The sequence below is a fragment of the Microcaecilia unicolor genome, chromosome 1, assembly GCF_901765095.1.
Source record: "Microcaecilia unicolor chromosome 1, aMicUni1.1, whole genome shotgun sequence".
Taxonomy (NCBI): Eukaryota; Metazoa; Chordata; class Amphibia; order Gymnophiona; family Siphonopidae; genus Microcaecilia; species Microcaecilia unicolor.
The window spans coordinates 44,756,242-44,773,412 of NC_044031.1; the positions used below are offsets into that span (position 1 = coordinate 44,756,242).

At 42.8% G+C, this 17,171-nt stretch overlaps 1 protein-coding gene across 2 annotated transcripts in view; it reads left to right on the forward strand.

Moving 5' to 3' along the window:
* The first annotated feature begins 616 nt into the window (after positions 1-616).
* Positions 617-17,171, forward strand: part of SCAP (SREBF chaperone) — a 252,892-nt gene continuing 236,337 nt past the window's right edge. For both annotated transcript variants that reach the window (XR_003941472.1, XM_030196685.1), the window contains exon 1: positions 617-705. The gene's annotated coding sequence lies outside the window, so the exon portion shown is untranslated. The remainder of the gene's footprint in view (positions 706-17,171) is intronic.

Genomic DNA, 17,171 nt, shown 5'->3' on the forward strand with positions numbered 1-17,171 from the left:
TACACCACTGCATTTCACAAAACAAAAGGTGCAAGTTTCCACATATGATCTTTTTCTTTTGATGTAGGCACAGGGAAAAAAAAGATGCTAAATGCTCCCAGGTTTCAACCTAATTAATGTTTTGAACTTATAACAAGAAACTCTGACTATTGAGCACCTGATTCTCATAACATATGATGCCTGTTTTGTCGTCCCTTTACTAGGTGAAAAAAATCTTTGCACCAGAACAACGCCTGCTAGGATGATAGGGATTCCCTATAATTTCCAAATCACACAATGCTTACGATTTATTATAACTAACTATACTCTAACCGAAACCGATGAAAGATTATTCCGTTGTGATACTTCCTCTGTGTACATCCCATCCGTAGGCTGCACAAGCCGGCTACCAACATAAACGACAACGTGGATGCAGCAACTGCTGCTAAGTTTGTTTGCTTTCTTTTGGATGTACCAAGATGGCAGCCGAACGGGAGCGAGAGAGCTTCAGCCATTTGATGTCATGCCGTCTCCAATTCTTTCAATCTAACCCAATTGGTCCCGCCTCCTCTGACGAAACTTTCTTATCTGACGCGACCCGCCTCGTCGGAAACAGGAAGTCGCGTGTTGTCGGAGTGGACACTGGACGGGAGTCGGGACACTGGAAAAGGAATCCTCGAGGCCGGTTGTGGGTAACTTGTGTGCATTGCTGCCGCCAGTGTGAAGGTAGGAAAAGGATGCTGGAGCGGGGAGAATGCAAGATAGACGTGATGTTAAACCGCGGGAGGGGGAGTTTCTGGTACTTGACTGCGTGTGTGGAGAGGGGTTATCGGCTTGTTAGAAAAACAAAAATTCAGAGATACTAAGTCACATCAACCCGTATACCGCAACTTAAGTATTTGTAATGAAATGTAGGCAGCCCACGGAGCTAGAAAAAGAGAATAGAGAGCTGGTTTTACACCTATCACTGTGGACGCACTCTCCCTTTTTCATTCATTGCCCGCATGGGATAGAGGGAAGGGGAATGAGCAGTAGTGCACTTGTCTTCCCAGAATGTAGGCGCAGAACTTGCCTGAGAATAGTTGAAATTTGCATGCTTCATGGTGCATAGGGAGAGGCTGTATGCTGTCTGCCTCAGGCGCTTTAATGAACTCTAAAACGGGGAATTTTGAGCCCTGCTGATGGGTTGGGGGAGCTGGGATGAGAATGTGCTATACTGAATGAGTGAAAGGGGGAGGACATATGGGTTATGCGAAGAGTTGCTATATTGGTAAGGGTAGTATTTATTTATTGGGATTTATTAAGTGCCTTTATGAAGAGTGACAATATTGGTAAGGGTATTATTTATTGGGCTGTATTACCTGTCTTTATGAAGAGTGACAATATTGGTAAGGGTATTATTTATTGGGCTGTATTACCTGTCTTTATGAAGAGTGACAATATTGGTAAGGGTATTATTTATGGGGCTGTATTACCTGTCTTTATGAAGAGATTCACCCAAGTTGATGTACAGTTTAACATAAAACTTACAATTTTGTTAACAGTATAACATTAGTAAAATGACCAAGTATAAACATAAATACAATAAATGAGCTGAAAACAGAAAATTAAAACATAATAGGACAACCATTTTATTTGTTACATTTGTATCCCACATTTTCCCACCTATTTGCAGGCTCAATGTGGCTTACATAGTACCGTAAGGCACTTGCCAAGACCAGTAGAGAAACAAATACAAGGTGATATAGTGGTTGAATAATGGTACATGTGTTTCAGGTACAATGGGGATCGAGGAGAGGAAAGGATATATAGAGGCATATTTTCAAAGTAGTTTGGGAGGCTAAGTTCCATAGGTTTCTATGGAACTTTGGGAGGCTAAGTGCTTTGAAAATGAGCCTAATAGTGTCCATTACGAGCTTTGGTTTTGCTGTATTGCCAGGTGTAGGGGTTTATGTTGGGTCAGAAGGGTATGCCTTTTTGAACAGGTTGGTTTTTAGTGGTTTCCTGAAGTTTAGATGGTGGTAGGTTGTTTTCACAACTTTTGGCAGTGCGTTCCATAGTTGCGTGCTTATATAGGAGAAGCTGGGTGCAAAGGTTGCTTTGTATTTGTCCTTTGCAGTTTGGGTAGTGGAGGTTTAGGTATGTTCGAGATCTGGTTATGTTTCTGTTTGGTAGGTCTATGAGGTCTGTCGTATCCTGGGGCTTGGCTGTAGATAATTTTGTGGACCAGGGTGCAGATTTTGAAGGTAATACTTTCTTTGATCCGCCAGTGCAGTTTTTCTCGGAGGGGTTTGGTGCTTTCGAATCATGATTTGCCAAATATCAGTCTGGCTGTTGTATTTTGAGCAGTCTGGATTTCTTTGTGAGTTGTTCTTTGCATCCCGCATAGATTCTGTTGCAGTAGTCTGCATGGCTTAGTACCATTGATTGATTGTATTAGGTTGTGAAATATATCCCTCAGGAAGAAAGGTTTTATGTGTTTAAGTTTCCACATTGTGGAACATTTTCTTTGCTGTGGAGTTTACTTGGTTCTCAAGTGTGAGGTTGCAGTCAATTGTAACGCCGAGTATTTTCAGACTGTCTGAGATGGGGAGGGAGTGTTCTGGGGTGAGTAAGGTTGTGGGTTTGTACGTTGTCAGCCGCTCCTCTCGGCCGCTTAATTGTCTCTCTCTCTTATCCGTGCTGTCTGCTTCCGACTCCACACTTGTCAGTGCAGTTCACTCTCACTGCCACACAGTTCTGCTAGCAAGGCGGTGCAACACAGTTCAGCTTTGCCAGTCTTTTAAACAAAGTTCAGCTAGTCAGACTTTAAACACAGTTCTGCTAGCCAGGCTTCAAACACAGTTTGGCTAGCCCGGCCTTCCAACAAAGTACAGCTAGCCAGGCTTTAAACACAGTTCTGCCAGCCAGGCTTCAAACACAGTTCGGCTAGCCAGGCTTTCCCACACGGCCCTCTTCAGCAAGGCCTCCAAAACAGTTCAACTTAGCTAGGCTTTAAAAACAGCCCAGCTTAGCCAGGCTTTTAAAGATCCACCACCCTCATTTGTCAACACTTTACCTCTTGACAACCGCCCGCCAGATCTCTCCTGACTATCATTCCTTGATACTCTTGGACTCCTCTAGAAGTCACTCTTCTTCTCCAGCCACTTCCTCTTCCACACCTTCTTCTCCTACCTGCTCCAACTCCTCCCATTTCATCCCCTCATTCTCCACTCCCTCCCTCAGGTGTTCCACCCTCTCCTCAGCTGATTCCATCTCCCAATCAGCCCCCTCTTCTTTCCTCTCCTGCGGCTCAGGTACTCGTCTGTCCTCATCCCTCTTATTCTTCCAGGCAGTCTGAAATCTGTGTTCTCTACGCTCCTGCCTCCTCCCCTCCTGCAATGCATTCTGGGATCTGTAGTTTTTCCACTCTGGCTTTTCTCTCTCTCCCCCTGCATTCTGGACTCTGTGGCTTCTCTGATTCTCACAACGTATTGTGCTGAGATGAGAGGATGAGGCAGTGTGTTTTTTTCAGTGTTCAGTTTCAGTTGGAAAGAGTTTGCCCATGAGTTCAAACAGAGTTTGATTTCGCTGATTTCTGTTAAGTCATGTCTGAAGGGGATGTAATAGTATAAAAAATATACATATTTAACAGATTTAATAGGATGTCAGCAAATTATAAAACATCTAATAAGCGTGCATTATAATATTCAAATATCATAGATGCGATCCTAATGCTTTTCTCCAATACTGCTTACTACGTAGCCAAGTGTGGACATATAGATGGGGACAAGATGTGTGGTACAGTGTCAGTTGGGTTAAATAAATGGGTGGTTAAGCTCAAGGCAAGTTCGTTGTATAGTTAAACAAGATATAAGGAACTGGTCTAAGTTACGTTGTGTATAGCAAGCTAGTCTACGTGCAGAGTGGTGTATAGTCGGTTACCCTATGTATTAAAGGCTTGGGAGAAAAGCTAGGCTTTCACCTGCTTCCTGAAATAGAGGTAGTCTCGAGTTAGGCATAGCCCCTCTGGGAGTAAAGGCTGTCTGGTGGGTATCACATTGTCCAATTTTTTTTGTTGAGGTTACAGATATTAATGCTCCTTGAGAGGACCTTAGAGGTCTCAAAGGTGTGTAAAGGGTTAACTTATTCTTTAAGTACTCTGGCTTATTTTGTCCAAGGACTTTGAAAGTCAAACATTGTTTTAAATTAAGCTCTGTAAGGTAGCCAATATAGTTTTTGCAAGAAGGGTGTGATGTGGTCACGCCGCTTGCAGTCATGTTGCTTCGGAAGAAATATCTTCTCAAGAAACCTAATGACTATTCCTTATGCACTAATAGTTATCTTGCCAACCACTGTAAAACACAGCATCATACAACCTTGTAAATGTAATTGAATCAATGTAATCTCTAACAACTGTTAAATGTAAGCCACATTGAACCAAAACTCATTTTTGGATAATTGTGAGATACAAGTATGAATAAATAAATATGTATATATCATTATCTGTGCTCCCCTTCTTCCCTCCACCCCCTGAGCTTGTATTTTCTCCTCCTATCTCCCCCCTCCAAGACTCTGCTTGTCTTCTTCCTTTTTCACTCCCAGGCCAGACCCACAAGCCTCTAGCCTTGCCTTTCTTCTGTTCTTGCTCTGTCATGCTATTTTCTTCCTCCTCTATGCTTCCAGTGCTGCTTTGTGTTCTGGCTGTGCACAGTTTTCTCTGCCTTCTGATGTCTAGCTACATCCATGATGAACTAAAATGTATGAGGGACAGACCTTGGATGGTAGGGATGACATTTTGGGAGTGACCTTTACCAGTTTTTTTTTTTATGAGCTTCTATAAAGTCCTTGTGATTAAGATCTTGGAGCTATGCGTTAATATATTTATTTATAGTTCATTTAATTTCATGAGGAAAAAAAGTTGCTGTCAGCTTAGTATTTTATCAAAGGGTATTTCATTCCATTTTAGATGTTACCAGTGCTGTGTTAATTTAAACAAATGTACGGTTTAATATTTCCCACTAATTTTATACGTGGTGTGTAGTAAAAGGTTGGGTTTTATCAGTGTGTTTTATCATAAATGTTCTAAAACACTTTGCTGCTTTTTCTTTGATTTGTTTGAACATGTGTGGCAGAAATATTAAGATTTCTCTGATTTCCTCATCTGAGAGCTAATTTTCTAACAAGATGCCTATTTTTAAAGGTAAAAATAGGCAACTATATAGCGCACAAAATCTATAGGTGCTAAGAAAATGGTGTATATGTGTTAGTATGTATATTTATAAAGTGCATGCATTGCGACTGATTCCTAACTGCACACCAGCTGCCTCCCTGGAAATGCCTACATGCAGATTGCATCAAAGTAGATGCACTGTTTCCTTGTGCGTATAACTCCCCCCTCCCCATTTTATAAGGCACTGCACCATGTGTAAAACAGGCTTTAGAAAATTACTTCTATATTGGGTAATCTGTGCTTTTGCAATGTAAAAGTAGCAGAGCTGTAAGGTTACCTTTTTTTCTTTAGCATACATCATTTCTAATAGTAGTAAAGCTGCTTAAAATAGTTTCTGAATTGCTTAGCTACTTTTCTGTGCACGTTCCAGAGATCATTTCAGTGTGTATTATTTCATATTATCAAAGTTTAAAGAATGCATCCTGCAACTCAGATGTAGTTTATGTTCACAAGGCAGCTTCACAGTTTTTTTTTTTTTTTTCTCAGTTTACACCTATTTCTGTGGTAGCCGATTGTTGTCAGGAGTATGGGAGTGTTGAATCATTGCATAATCCATAAAGGAAAGATCTGTTTTGGAACGCAGAAACAGAGCATCAGTGGTCTAATTTCTGAAGATCTGTCTGACAGCAGTTATGAGAGTGTCTTTTAATGTTGTTTTCATTACATTCACACAACTATTACACTCCGACCTGCCTTTTTGTTTTGACCTGACAAAAGGGAGTGTTAGCTCGTGAAAGCTGGTCAAGAATGTATTAACATAGTCCATTAGAAAGACATCCTCTCATTCCTTTGTTTATTGGCCCTTCACTTTGGTCTCCTTTTACTAAGGCGTGCTAAAAAGCTCATAGGAATGAAATGGGCTTCTAAACCTTTAGCATGTGCAAATCATTAATGCGCGCTAAATCCATTAGCACACTTTAGTAAAAGGAGCCCTTTGTGTCTGTCCTTTTGGATGTGTGCTTCCACAGTTGGACATAGTGATGATTTTACTACTACTACTACTAATCATTTCTATAGCGCTACTAACCTGTACAAAGGCGTCCTGCTTCCATGAATTATGATCCTCCTTATGCAGTTTAGCATTCTTCTGGTTCTGCTTGCCATTTTTTCTCTCTGCTGTTTTGAGATAATCAGATATCACCTTGAGATGTCCTTAGTTTAGCCTACCTACAGACCTGAAATCAATCGACGAAATAACCAACTTTCGCAAATCTCTGAAGACGTACTTCTTCAACAAGGCCTACAAAGAGAACCTATAACCTCACTAATCCACTTCACCAACCCACCCAGCTATGAAAGTCCACCTTCTATACTTATACCCTAATCACACCCTTCTTTCTTCCCTTACTTAATCTCTGCACATCACTAATTGTATCTGATACCCTGGAATGACAATGTCATAACAAAACTATGTAAGCCACATTGAGCCTGCAAATAGGTGGGAAAATGTGGGATACAAATGCAATAAATAAATAAAAATATTGAACTTGATGTATTGCTTACACTGTCATATCAAGATGCTGTACAGCAAAGAGTAATGCATACGTGAAATCAGATAATTGTAGGGAAGTAGGGGCACAAACAAGGAGGATCTATAACATAGACATGCTCAGAAATACAATATAAGGAGGCAAAGGGAAGGGGAATCTTATCACTGCCACCCAACCAGTCCCAGCTGTAGGGGCCAAGCTTCATCTTCTGTCCCAAAGGCTAGGCTGAATAGCCAGGTTTTTAGATCTGATTTAAATAGAGGAAGCAAGGTTTCTAGCTTAAGATAGTGAAGAATGGTATTCCAGAGTGATGTGGCCAAGAAGACAAAGGCAAGAGTTGGGGGTTATGGAGCAAGGGGGGGGGAGGAGAGATTTAATTGCTTAGACAATGTTATGTATTTGTGGGAATTTAAGTATCTATATGTTGAGGCAAATGGGAGGGCGGTTACTTGATTTGTGATTCCATTCTCCTATATTTATTTTGCTGTTGTTGCAATGGTGTTGTATGTGCTGTTTCTTTTCGGGTTTTTTTAAAATACAATAAAAAAAAAATTCAAAGAAAAAGGCAGCTTAGCTCTGTAAGGGGAGTAGGGGGTGGGCAACTCATAGAGGCCTATGCAGTGGTCTGAAGTGGATGTACAATAAAGGCTTGTGCTGAGAGATGAATAGCTTGGACTGTGTACTTCTAAGTAAGCTGGTGTCAAAAGGGCAGCCAGTGCTGTTCTGAGTAACAGAGAAACATCATCATATTTTTTTTGGCATTGTACAGAAGTTCCATAGCTATACTCTAGATCAGCTGAATATGTTGCATCTGGGATGAATTCAAACCCTGAACCATTGAGTTGCAGTAGTCATGTGTTGGTTTGCCACTGTACAGAAAGAAGTGAAATTAGTGTGCACTACACAGCCCATCATGCTGCTTCATGCAGTTATAACTGGAAACACACGGTCACAGGCATTAGCCTAATTTTGTTGTATCCTATGATGCTTTCTTGGTTACTATTTTGGCTTTCACCTTTGCTTCTGGACATTGGGACCTCTCTGCACTTATCAACTGATACCACCTAGGCCCAAGGAAAGACTATTGTTGCTGTGGCCAGCCTGGTTCTAGACCAGGGGGTCCTGAAAGTCCATAACCCAGCCTGGTTTTCAGGGATTTCCTTAATGAATGTGTGAGATGTATTTGCATGCAGTGGAAGCAGTGACTGCAAATAGATCTTATACATATTCATTTTGGAAATCCCTGAAAACCAGGCTGGGACTTTCAAGACTTCTTGATCTAGAGCCAGTGAAAAGTGTTGCTGTTATTGCTCCAGCCAGGCCTAGCCCTAAATGGAGTGACTGGAAGGAGAGAAGAAGCTGGGTAGGGAGTCTGGGCTAGAGAGTTGAATGGGATTAGAACTCTTATCCATCACCTCTGGAATCTTACCCAAACCCACAAGACTTTAACCTGTCTCAACCCGTCCCTGCAAAAGTTTAACCTGTCCCCACTCAGTCCCACAAGAACGTAATGGTTGGCTCTCTGTGTCTCTGGGTTCGAGTTGCAGCACTGCAGGCAAGGAAGGAACAGAAGTTGGAATTTGGAACACTGGTGCACACGTGTAAAACTTGTCTCTGATTCACTGGCACTTTGTGGTGAGAGGTTGCCACATGTACGCGCCAGTAGGTCAGGTGACATTTGATGCTTGTGCCTGTGTCAGAGCTGAGGTCTGCGCATCAGCCTGGGAGCAGAGAGGATTAGTAGTAACATAGTAAGTGACAGCAGATAAAAACTTGAATGGTCCATCCAGTCTGCCCACTCATTATTCTATTCTATATAATAATTTGCACCTCCAACGTTCCATGTCTGGCTGCCTGGGTTCGTAACATCTCCTGACATCGGCCAGCCTCCAGCGTTCCTTTCCCCCTTGCTGTCCCGCCCTCGCGTCAAGATGTAATGATGTTAGAGGGCGTAACAGTGAGAGGGAAGGGAACACAGGAGACGAGATGACGTCGGGAGGGATGTTACGAATGGAATGGAAGCCAGCACCAGCCAGCCAGAGAACGTTCAGGTACAAATCGAGGGGAGGAGAGAATCACGGGACATCGATGGAGGGAGGAGGGGAGGGCAGGGCAGAGGAGAATTGATGGACATGGATGGGAGGACAGTAGATGAGAGAATCACGGGACATGGATGGGAGGGCAGGGGAGAGAGGAAAAAAAAGTTTACATGACAGCCTTCCTAGGGCCCGTTTAATTGTTGAGGAAATGGGCAAGGTTCCACTAGTCAATTCATAATTAAATCAACAGTGAACGTGATATTATAGTGATTATGGTCTTTCTTTGGCGTTTCTGGGACATGAATTCATGTGCTATATTTTAAGACTATAGAAGGCCGTCTCTGGTTTGCAGATGTGTATGTCCTCTCTATTTTGGGCTATGGGAAGCGGCTCTGGTTCAGGACTTGGGAAGGTTCCTTTAGTACATAAGTGTTGCCATACTGGGACAGACCAAAGGTCCATCAAGACCAGCATCCTGTTTCCAACAGTGGCCAATCCAGGTCACAAATACCTGGCAAGATCCCAAAAAAGTACAAAACATTTTATACTGCTGCTACTTATCATTTCTATAGCTTTACTAGACGTATGCAGCGCTGTACACTTGAACATGAAGAGACAGTCCCTGCTCGACAGAGCTTACAATCTAATTAGGACAGACAAACAAGAGATAAGGGAATATTAAAGTGAGGATGATAAAATAAGGGTTCTGAACAAGTGAACAAGGGTTAGGAGTTAAAAGCAGCATCAAAAAGGTGGGCTTTTAGCGTAGATTTGAAGACAGTCAGAGATGGAGCTTGACGTACCGGCTCAGGAAGTCTATTCCAGGCATATGGTGCAGCAAAATAAAAGGAACAGAGTCTGGAGTTAGCAGTGTAGGAGAAGGGTGCAGATAAGAGAGATTATCTGCACCCTTATCTGCTTATCTCAGAAATAGTGGATTTTCCCCAAGTCCATTTAATAATAGTCTATGGACTTTTCCTGTAAGAAGCCGTCCAAACCTTTTTTTAAAAACTGCTAAGCTAACCGCCTTTACCACATTCTCTGGCAATGAATTCCAGAGTTTAATTACACGTTGAGTGAAGAAACATTTTCTCCGATTTGTTTTAAATTTACTACATTGTAGCTTCATCGCATGCCCCCTAGTCCTAGTATTTTTGGAAAGTGTAAACAGACGCTTCACATCTACCCGTTCAACTCCACTCATTATTTTATAGACCTCTATCATATCTCTCCCCTCAGCCGCCTTTTCTCCAAGCTGAAGAGCCCTAGCCGCTTTAGCCTTTCCTCATAGGTAAGTCATCCCATCCGCTTTATCATTTTTGTTGCCCTTCTCTGTACCTTTTCTAATTCCACTATATCTTTTTTTTTTTTTTTTTTTTTGAGATGCGGCGACCAGGATCGAACACAGAATTTGAGATGCAGTCGCACCATGGAGCATTTAGGCATTATAACGTCCTCATTTTTGTTTTCCATTCCTTTCCTAATAATACCTAACATTCTGTTTGCTTTATTAGCGCAGCAGCACACTGAGCAGAAGGTTTCAACATATCATCAACAACACCTAGATCCCTTTCTTGGTCTGTGACTCCTAACGTGGAACCTTGCATGACGTAGCTATAATTCGGGTTCCTCTTTCCCACATGCATCACTTTGCACTTGCTCACATTAAATGTCATCTGCCATTTGGACGCCCAGTCTCCCAGTTTCGTAAGGTCCTCTTGTAATTTTTCACAATCCTCCCGCGATTTAACGACTTTGAAAAACTTTGTGTCATTAGCAAATTTAATTACCTCACTGGTTACTCCCATCTCTAGGTCATTTATAAATATGTTAAAAAGCAGCGGCCCCAGCACAGACCCCTGGGGAACCCCACTAACTACCCTTCTCTATTGAGAATACTGACAATTTAACCCTGCTCTTGTTTTCTATCCTTTAACCAGTTTTTAATCCACAATAGAACACTACCTCCTATGCCATGACTCTCCAATTTCCTCTGGAAATATCAATATCAACCGGCTCACCTTTTATCCACATGTTTGTTCACCCCTTCAATGAAATGTAGTACATTGGTGAGGCAAGATATCCCTTCACTAAATCCATGTTGACTTGGTCTCATTAATCCATGCTTTTGAATATGCTCTGTAGTTTTATTCTTTATAGTAGTCTCTACCATTTGCCTGGCACCGACGTCAGACACGCCAGTCTATAATTTCCCGGATCTCCTCTGGAACCTCTTTTAAAACTCGGTGTTACATTGGCCACCCTCCAATCTTCCGGTACCATTCTCGATTTTAAGGATAAATTACATATTACTAACAATAATTTTGCATTAATTTTTCAGTTATATCAGTACTCTGGGATGAGTACCATCCAGTGCTGGAGATTTGCTACTCTTCAATTTGTAGAACTGCCTCAGTACATCCTCAAGGTTTATAGAGAATTCATTCGTCAGCTTCAAATACCATTACTGGCACCGGTATCTCACCCAAATCTTCCTCGGTGAAGACCAAAGCAAAGAATTCATTTAATCTCTCCGCTATGGCTTTTTTTTGCTACTTTATATGTATACCTGACCTTGATTTGTATCTGGCATTTTAAGGGCACAAACCGTAGAAGTCTCTCCATTACTAGCCCCGCCTTCCACCGCCAGTGCTGCCGCCCAGTCTCCGTTAAGCTTCTGAGGATCCATTCCTTCTGAACAGAAATCCTTTATGTTTATCCCACACATTTTTGAATTCTGTTACTATTTTCATCACCACCACCTCCCGCGGGAGGGCATTCCAAGTATCCACCACTCTCTCTGTGAAAAAATACTTCCTGACATTTTTTTTTGAGTCTGCCCCCCTTCAACCTCATTTTATGTCCTCTAGTTCTACCGCCTTCCCATCTCCGGAAAAGGTTTGTTTGCGGATTAATACCTTTCAGATATTTGAACGTCTATCATATCACCCCTGTTTCTCCTTTCCTCCAGGATATACATGTTCAGGTCAGCAAGTCTCTCCTCATATGTTTTGTAATGCAAATCCCATACCATTCTTGTAGCTTTTCTTTGCACCGGTTCAAAACTTAGATCCTTTAAGTTTTCTGATTTTCTGCATATGGTGCTTAGTGTGTCTTGCATTCATATACAGGAGCTCTCATGTCCTCTCTTTACTGATATGGTTAACAAAGATCTTTCTGGTGCCATTTTATGAAGGGAGTGGCCAGAGCTTACAGAGGGTTGGTCTATGACGTAACAATGCAGAACCACAGTATGCTTTTGTAACCAGGCGCATAAATTTAGGGTGACCATTTGTGTCTGCCTTTGCACCAGTTTTTCAGAAAGGTGTAAGCCATTTAAACCCTGCATTTCCCTCTTTCCTTTTAGTCATACATTCTGGAAAAAAAAGAAAACATTCAAGTGGTTCAGCACTTGCCTGCTACAATCAAAATCTAACTAGAAGCTGGTAACCATCCTTTTCAAACGGATAATTCGAAGTTCTGAACCATAGAAAATGAGATAGTGACAGCATTTCCTTTGCTTTTCCACCTGGATGCAGCTGGACTCGGTATCGGGGGGCGGGGGGGGGGGGGGGGGGGGGAGAAGAGGGAGTATGCAAAGCTGAATTAATTTTACCCATCTCGAGAGGGTTATTTGATATCAAGGTGCCTAGACTGTGAAGGAATTTATATAGCATGCTTGCTTTGTAAAGGCAACTTTTAGGACAAATATCCCTGTAAGGTCCGCCTCTTCTGCCTCGCATCACCTTATGCCTGAAACAGACTTCCCGAGCCTATACGCCATGCGCCCTCCCTGCCCATTTTCAAGTCCTTACTCAAAGCCCATCTCTTCTCCCTTGCTTTTGGCGCATAACCACCTTCCCCATTCATGATACCTACACTGACTACTTAGTTTGTTACCTTTAGATTGTAAGCTCTCGTGAGCAGGGACTGTCCTCCCCATGTTTAAACTTGTACAGCGCTGCATAACCCTGGCAGCGCTATAGAAATGCTAAGTAGTAGTAAGGTCACTAGAAGGAGTTTTGGTGGCTTTCTTCCAGGCCTCAAGGTATCTTGCCACAGGCTAATTATCTGTTTGTATCCTGATTTCACAGGGCTTTCTTTTCTCAGCTGTTATGTAACTGGTTTATCAGCTTCTAAAGATCGGAATACTTTTTCAATACACTTATTTTTGGCCTTTCTACTACAGAAAAAATACAGCACGTTAGCATTGGACAGGTTTTTGGTTATATGCATTACAAAGGTATGGAGTCATGATGTCTTTAGGTTTTTTGGGAGGTTTTTTTTGTTAACCATTTGAGGCATCAGAGACAGCTTGTCATTCCCCAACATTTTCCTGGGGATTCATAGCTGTAACCACTTGCACATAGTGACCTATTGGACATTCAGTCACTTTCTCTCCTTGCCTGTTTATCATCTTTTCAGGATTTTCTTCCTCTTTTATGACCTTACTTCTTTCAGCATTTAGAGCAGCTTGCTGCCTTCTTGTTTTTTTCTCTTCAAGATCCTCTAAATTATACAAAGGCTTACCAGTGATTCTTTCAGCGTGATATCGTGAGTCCCTGAAGTCCCCTACGAAGGTTATTATGTCTCGCATGGCTCTGACTTGCAGGGTTTTTCTCTTACTGCCTTCCCCTAATTGATTTAAGCCTGCCTAGGTGAGAACCTAGAGCTCTGGAATGGTGCAGCAGTCATGTTTTTTGCTACAAAGTTCCTAGTGGCTTCCGAATTATTTGGAACCTTCCCGGCATTATATGTTTCAGACACCTACAGGTTTCCTCACGCTGGATTCATATGTTTCTTGGTCTCTGAAGTCTGTCTTCCTGCATTTGTTTTCTTTTCTCAGGAGTTGGGAGTCAAGGAATTACTTTTCCTCCTAGGAGCTCTGCTACTTTTCTTCCAACATGTCAGGACTGAGATGTTTCTGCCTAGCCCAATTGTAGTCTCTCCTCTCGGAGTGTTTGACTCAGTCATCTTCCTTAGACTGCTGTGCTTCTGATCTAGCCTGCTTAGCTTACAGTTCCAATGGGCACTTCTGCAACCCATTTTGTGGTAGACAATCTTTCTGATGCCAGTCCATTGGCTTGGGGATCCCTTTTCTAGGCTCGGCTGGGATGATGGTTCAGGTTCCAGGGTTGCAGTGTCTCATCTGTCGGAGCAGCAGCAGGATCAGTTGCCCATTGATCCCTATCTTATGTTTGGTGGGTGGCTGTCTTGAGGGGCTGTCCTTCCTCGTGGGCCAGAGAGCTTCCTGTATGTTTGCCGTTCCTTGTCTTAGGCGGGGATTTTTTTGGTGGTTGGAGAGGCACTTTTTTGGTTTGGCTTCCTAGTCCTAGATTCTTTCTTAGATACCCCTTGGGTGGCTCTTCTACTGACAATACCTTATTTTACTTTACTCCTTTTTCTCTAGTGGACCTTCCAATGCACATGGTATTTTGTTTTGGCTTTTGGGGCATTTCCTCGGTGAGTTGGGGTCTCTGTCTCTCACTCGGGGTTCTCCTCCTGTCTCTGTGAGGGGCCCATGCAGAGGTAAGGTGCATTGATTTCTTTCTTCAGAAAATCTGGTTGTCCTTTCATATTTCCAGTCTATGGTACTTACTGCTCTAGGCTGTTTCTGGGGTTTGTAGAAAACTTCATTTCTCAAGTGAGTTGGCAGTGCAGACTACGTGGTAGCTGCCTCTGCATGATGCGGGGGAGAGGAACAAGGCTCCGAGGTATCTCAGGGGACCCTTGTTCAGAGACTTGACGAGTACCTTGGTTTGGTCTCATCTTGGAGTTTTTTTTCTCTCTGTTCTGAGGAGGTCAGGCCTCTGGCCAGCCACACCGTTCTCTGATGTCTCTGGCGACAGTTATTCTTGGCTTGAGTGTTCTTGCACTCCGGTATCCTGGGCATCTTTGGTTGTTTGGTTTTGTTGATACATGTCCAGGTTCACCAAGTCTGTTTCAGTCAAGGGGCTCTGTCAGTGGTGCTATTTTGGGTCCCTCCCGTGACTCACTGCTCTGGTACTTCCCACCAGTCATTCTGGGCCAGTTTGGAGGGACGCTAAGGAAGGAGAAATTAGATCCTACCTACTAATTTGCTTTCCTGTAGTCCTGCCATACCGGCCCAGATCCCTCCCTATCTAGTATCCATGTTATTGGTCTCAGCCACTAGGCGGTTCTGGTCGGTGGTTTCTGGTTATATTAGTTCCGTTCGCTCTTGTCTTTGTGGGGAGCTATTTGATTTCAAACAAAACATAAAAGAAAAGACCAACCCCCCCCCCCCCCCCCCCAAAGAAAAGAAAACAAAAAAGTATATACAAAGAGACCAGTTCCTCAACTGATGCTACGCGGTTGCACATAACTTCCTTACTGATGTTACTGACTCAGTTTGGGGTGGTCGAATTTGTTGACAGTGGCCAGCAGGGTCTCTTTATACATGGCTGTGTGAACCGACTGGCGCACAGATGTCTGGCTTGTATCTTTCCTATTGCTTTGATATGTGAATGCAGAGGTTTCCAGAGGGCTAAGCAGGGCTCTTATTGGCTGGCTCAAAATTGGTCGTCTTAGTCTGTACCTGCTGGTAGGCTTGCACAACCCAACAGTCACTCCTGGCCGGTCCGGAAGGCCTAAGCAAAGCAAATCAGCAGGTAGGACCTAATTTCTCCTTCACAGTTCTTCATAATTTTTATTATTGGTTCTGTCATTTAGCAATGATGAGCGGAATTGTTTTTAAGGGATTGGTCACGGTGATTTGCTTCTGGTTTGAGTGTTTCTCCTTTAGGAATATCTAGCTTCCACTGGTATCTTTTCGTCTTTTCTAGGGATTCCCTTACTTGTGTTCTGGTTCCTTAGCTGTAGGTTGTGATCTACTTTTCTTTTTTCTTAGGCTGACTTAATGCCTTTTATTGTTCTTGTGAGTATTCTTATTTTATTCCAGGGTGATGTATTGTCATCAGTATCTCTTATGTTTAAGGCTAAGGTGAGAGTCCTGGTGTGTGTTGTTTTTCTTTCCCTTGTTTTTATCTTGAGATTGCATTCCCACCCAATTTGTGACAGAACAATGCTTTGTCACATCTCGTTGATCTGGACTGGCCTGGGAGGGACGAAAAGGAAGGAGAAATTGTCTTACCTGATGATTTTTTTTCCTTCAGTCCTACACGACCATTCCAGAATCCCTCCCTGATTGATCATATTGATTTTTCAGAGGTTATTCATTTTTGTGAATTATTTGCTATCATAACTCCATTTCGTTCACCTCTTGACTCTGAACTATCTGCATATCAGAGGATCTGCCTACCTTCTTTAGTCACATGTTTTTTTTTTTTTTTTCCAAATATTTTTATTGCTTTTTCAATTTCAACAAACAGAGAAACAAGGACAGCAACATTTGCCAAGTCTCATACATAGGATTTCTCATACAATGCAAAACAATTACAGATAAAGCATCCTCCCCCCCTCCCCCCCCCCCCCGTCCCTCCCGCACTATGGTGGTGACAAAAGCACTTCTCTTTTCTGTTCGTATGGGAGCCATATCTTCTGAAACAAATTAACATGGCCTTTTCTCATTGCTGTCAACTTGGACATCTGATATATATAATCTAATTTACGTGCCACCAGCTGCATGCCAGGTAGTTCGACCTGCTTCCAGGCCTTCGCTAGCATAATTTTAGCTGCTACAAGACACTGGATCGCTAATTTATGCCAGCGTACCCTAACTTTCGGGGGCCGAAGGTGTAATAAGCAATATCCTGCCTGACTAGGGTATGTCACCTTGACCATTGTATGAATCATCTCCAGCACCTGTGCCCAATATACCTTGACCTTTGGGCATTCCCACCAAATATGCATAAACGTCCCTCTTGTCCCACAACCTCTCCAGCAGTCTGCAGTCATGTGTGTATAAATTCTTTGGAGTTTGTCCGGCGTGTAATACCACCAATACAGTATCTTATATCCATTTTCAATTAGGGGTTGTGCTATAGATGGCTTTAACAAATATCTATACACATTCCGCCAACTCTCATCCGTAAAGCTAGTTTGTAGCACCGACTCCCATCTCCTCACATAATATTCCTGGGGAGTTGAGAGCAGCAGCAGGGCCCTATAAAGCCTAGTCACAGCGCCCTTGCCACCCCCCCCCCTGATTGCTTTTTCGAGCACTGTTTCAGCCAACTCTAGCTCTTCCCTCGCTCGTCTGTGTATGTAATTTCTCAAGCAATGGTAGTATACCAAATCCTTCTCCTCCAATCCATACTCCTCCTGCATGTCCTGAAATTCTCGTATTGTCCCCTTATCCCATATTTGGTCTATTTTATGCAGTCCCTGCTTAGCCCACCTTTGATACACACTCTCTGACTTTCCCAGTGGGAATCCCGGAGCTTCACAAATAGCCATTTGTAGGAAGTATTTCCTGTCTGGGAATGTCTGCGTTCGGATGTGGTGCCAGGTGTGTAAGAGATGGCTTATCCC